This window comes from Suncus etruscus, chromosome 4 (assembly GCF_024139225.1).
Source record: "Suncus etruscus isolate mSunEtr1 chromosome 4, mSunEtr1.pri.cur, whole genome shotgun sequence".
Lineage (NCBI taxonomy): Eukaryota > Metazoa > Chordata > Mammalia > Eulipotyphla > Soricidae > Suncus > Suncus etruscus.
In genome coordinates, this window is record NC_064851.1 from 68,835,125 (window position 1) to 68,839,731 (window position 4,607).

General features: G+C 39.3%; 1 non-coding gene across 1 annotated transcript; it reads left to right on the forward strand.

The window, feature by feature from the left end:
• Window positions 1-1,011: 1,011 nt before the first annotated feature.
• On the forward strand, window positions 1,012-1,145 carry LOC126007960 (small nucleolar RNA SNORA51). The gene has a single exon (XR_007495423.1). It is a non-coding gene; the product is annotated as a small nucleolar RNA SNORA51 (small nucleolar RNA).
• Window positions 1,146-4,607: the final 3,462 nt, after the last annotated feature.

Sequence of the window (4,607 nt, forward strand, 5' to 3'; positions counted from 1 at the left end):
TATTTACCCAATACCCATCAGATAAGGGGTTAATATCCAAAATATACAAGGCACTGACAGAACTTTACAAGAAAAAAAAATCTAACCCCATCAAAAATTGGGGAGAAGAAATGAACAGACACTTTGACAAAAAAAGAAATATAAATGGCTAAAGCGCACATAAAAAAATAAACGCTCCATGTCACTAATCATCAGGGAGATGCAAATCAAAACAACTATGAGGTACCATCTTACTCCACAGAGATTGGCACACATCAGGAAAAATTAGAACAAGCAGTGCTGGCGGGGATGTGTAGAGAAAGGAACTCTCATTTACTGCTGGTGGGAATGCCATCTGGTCCAACCTTTGTGGAAAGCGATATGGAGATTTCTCCAAAAGCTGTAAGTTGAGCTCTCATACATCCAGCTATACCACTCCTAGGGATATATCCTAGGAACACAAAAATACAATACAAAAATCCCTTTCTCACACCTATATCATAGCAGCATTATTTACAATAGCCAGACTCTGGAAACAGTCTAGATGCCCCTCAATAAATGAATGGTTGAAGAAACTATGGTACATATACACAATGGAATATTATGCAGCCATCAGAAGAGATGAAGTCATGATATTTTCCTATACATGGATGTATATGGAATCTATTATGTTGAGGGAGAAAGGTAAACACAAAATGGTCTCCCTCATCTATGGTTTTGAGAAAAAAGAAAAACATATGTGTAATGATTCTCAGAGACAAAATAGAGGAGGACTGGAGGGTCCAGCTCCTGACATGAAGCTCACCACAGGGATCATTTAGTGCAGTCACAGAAATAATTACACTGAGAACTATCATAAAAAAATCTGACTGAATGAGAGAAGTAGAAAGCCTATCTATAGAGTACAGGCTGGTGTGGGGTGGGGAGGAAGGACATTTGGGATATTGGTCATGGGAATGTTGCACTGGTAAAGGATTTTATAAATAAATATATATATATATATATTAAAAATAAAAGAGAAAAAAAGGAGAAGGCCTCCCAATTCTTACCACAGGCTGAGTTCTTTACACTGACTGTATAGAAAGAAGAGGAACAGTAAATGCACCCCATATATACCTTGACACAGGCCCTTTGCCTGGTCTATATTGTGAATTGGGGGCAAAAAAAAAAAAGGTAATGTTAAAGGTAAAAGAATAGCACCAGGTGTGGAAGGCATTTCTTCATCTCTGTCTGACCTAGTACAGAAAAAGCAACTGGATTTTAGGGCTCTGTGTTGTTCTCTCCACTGGTAGAGTCACAGACTGAATAAAAAGAACCCCGCTGAAGATCCAGCTGACTCAGCCCACAGGACAAGGATAAAAGGCAGGTAGTCCTTATGTTTCTGCTGACTGTGGCTATAACTGTGCAGTGTCTGCAGAATGACCAGAAAGAATGAATACCCTCTTACCTAGACTGTGGATGGGGGGTTTGTGGGTCATACTGGAGATTCTCTCCCCTAAACTTTGACTTATGTGATTTGTTTGGGGTTTCTGGTTATGTTCTGCAAGATCTGCTCCTACTAAGGTGTAAGTGTTAAAAGAAGTAGATACCAACCCATTGGGTTCAAGTTCTCAGTTAGGAAAGTGCCCCAATAGCATTTTATTTTATGCTTGAACAGAATAAAGTTCCCCCAAAATGTGGGGAGAGAAATTTTTATCTGGAGGGTATAGTAATGTGTCAGGAAAGTCACCTGGCAGCACAGAGGGAACCTGACCCTGAAACTAAGGATAAAGGTCTCAGACAAAGTTTTTGGAGTGCTATTGATGAAAGATGTCTAGCCCAAATATTAGCAGGGCCTTCAAGAGAATATGCCCAGACTAACTTCCTAGGAGGGATGCATCAGTTAAGGCAAATAAGAAGGAGGAAGTCAGCAGCTCAACACTGCCTTAAGATGTCATTGTAGGGGCCGGGCGGTGGCGCTAAAGGTAAGGTGCCTGCCTTGCCTGCGCTAGCCTTGGACGGACCGCAGTTCGATCCCCCGGTGTCCCATATGGTCCCCCAAGCCAGGAGCAACTTCTGAGCACATAGCCAGGAGTAACCCCTGAGCATCGCTGGGTGTGGCCCAAAAACAAAACAAAACAAAAAAAAAAAAGATGTCATTGTAAGCCCCATAACCCTATACCACTTCTTGAACAAATAACTGAAGGGAAAGAGGCACTTAGTACCATAATAATGGAGGCAGTGCTCCAAACACAGAGCTGAATTGAGGTGTCTTCTTTCTTTACTTGAACTATTGCAATGAGACTGTAAAGGCCAATATAGTTGCATAGGGAAGTAATCCCCATTGTGGACTGAATGAGACATGGCTTTGTTTATACAGGGACTGACCCCTGTATGTTTGCCACTTTTTCTCAAACTCAGAGAGTTTTGCATCATAGTCATTCTCCCAACCAGATGTCATACTGTCTAGTGAGAGACGGTGGGTGAGAACAAGTTGAACTTCCCATCAACGGGATGTTAGCTGAAGTTGCTCTCCAGAACAGGTGTGGAATAGACCTATTTCTGGAGAACAATGTTTCTATGCTAACAAGTCAGGAGTCACCAGTGAGACACTGCAGCAGATGAAGGCTAGTTTACAGGAGTGGGAAAGGTTACATAAAGACTGCCACCTGGTATGAATAGTAATTCAATCATGCAGGGAAACCTCCCTGATTAAGATGCTTATGCTAAGGTTCCATTATGTGCCCAGAAATAGGTACAAGGATGAGAAACCTTTAAGGAGAGTTAAAGATTTGACTCAGGTCCATAAAAAGAGAAGGGAATGCTGGGACCTGAGTACTGAGCAGGGAGAGACACATTTAATAAGAACCATATGCTAGTCTTCACAAGCCTATTTCCATAGACACCACCCTAAGCTACCTGGTCATGCCAGGAAGGACAAGGGAGCAGTAGGAAGGTACTCCTAGACAACAGCCAATCATTCTAAAGATCATCAGAAAGCTGAAACCTCCCTCTATCTCTTCCCTATATAATCTTCCTCATGACCTTGGGCAGAGTTCTGGAGATGGTTCTGGCTGGTCAGTGTGGAGGCTGATATCACCAGGATTTTGGGGGTATGAGAGTGAGTACACCCCCAATCATGTCTTCTCATACTTCCAGAAGACCTAGCAGTTGAAAACACACCCCACAAAGGCTGAAGTATCAGAAATAGTGCTTTGAATTCCTGGACCACAAAGCCATATTTGCACCTATGCAACAACCCCACTTTTGTTTAATATTGTCATCCTTATAGAAACACATCAATGTGTATCTGAAGCCACCTAATGTTCATAAATAAATGAAGTAACAGAATGGTCAACTAGGAACAAGAACTTACTAATCTTTCTGACAGTGGGGCTGGAGCAATGGCACAGCAGTAGGGCATTTGACTTGCACACAGCTGACCCAGGACAGACTGCGGTTTGATCCCCCACTATCCCTTATGGTCCTCCAAGCCAGGAGCGATTTCTGAGCACATAGCCAGGAGTAACCCCTGAGTGTCACTGGGTGTGGCCCAAAATTAAAAAAAAAAAAAAAAACTTTCTGACAATGATTGGAGATATCATTGGAGATACAATTATTTTCACAAATTTGCTTATCACTGTGCCTTTTCTCTTCTTTTCTTTCTTTTTTCTTTTATAATTTTTCTCCTCCTTATCTTTAATATTCTTTCTTTTTACTTCCTTTAATTTTGCTCCTTCTTATCCTACTTATTATAATCAATTATGTCAACATATGATACATACTCTTTAAACAAAGTAAACTTTTTAAAAAAGCAAAAAATAACACCAGTAGAAACTTTTGTGCATATGAATCTTTTTATGTCTGCTTTTTGTTCTTTAGTATAATTTCTTTAAAGCTGAGAATGAGAGAATTGGGATGTTTATATCTTTATTTTGATAAATTGATTATCTTTATTATGATTAAATAGATTATTTAAATTGTTTATTAATTGTTAAATTATTGTTATTAAATTAATTTTGGTTATTTTAATAATCAAAAATATGTACACACTTGTAGAATATGCCCTGTTTCTTGTACCCTTGCCAATGGTAGGTTTCCACCACCCCCCTTTTTTCACCAATTTATAGATAAAATTTAAAGCACATAGAATTAATTGGAAGCTTTTTGTTTCCTACTGATATTTCACATATTAGTATATGCTTTGGGGACATTTGCTTAAATGTTTGCAACTATTATCTTTTTTTATATTGTGGTTTTTATTGTTTTCCAATTTGTAAGCACTCCCTATGCATTAAAACTATTCATCTTTGACCTACTATAATTGTTGTCAATATTTCCCACAGGTTTTCATTTGATTTTTATTGTTATTATCACTGAGGGTACTCTTTGCATTATGAACAGTTCTCTGCACTGTGAAAGTGTTCCTAGTGAGACTTTCACCGTTATGCTACCAATCACATGAGTAGACTGTTACAAACCACTTGAATAATGCCTGCTGGTAGGCACAATAGTATACAGATAGGTTTGGATTCCAAATCTATCATCCACAGATACTAAACCAAAGAAAGTAACTAAGACATAGACTAAGCTTCTGTAATGGAAGGTTCTGGCTCCAAAGCCAAGACCTAGAGGGATGCTTGTCTGGA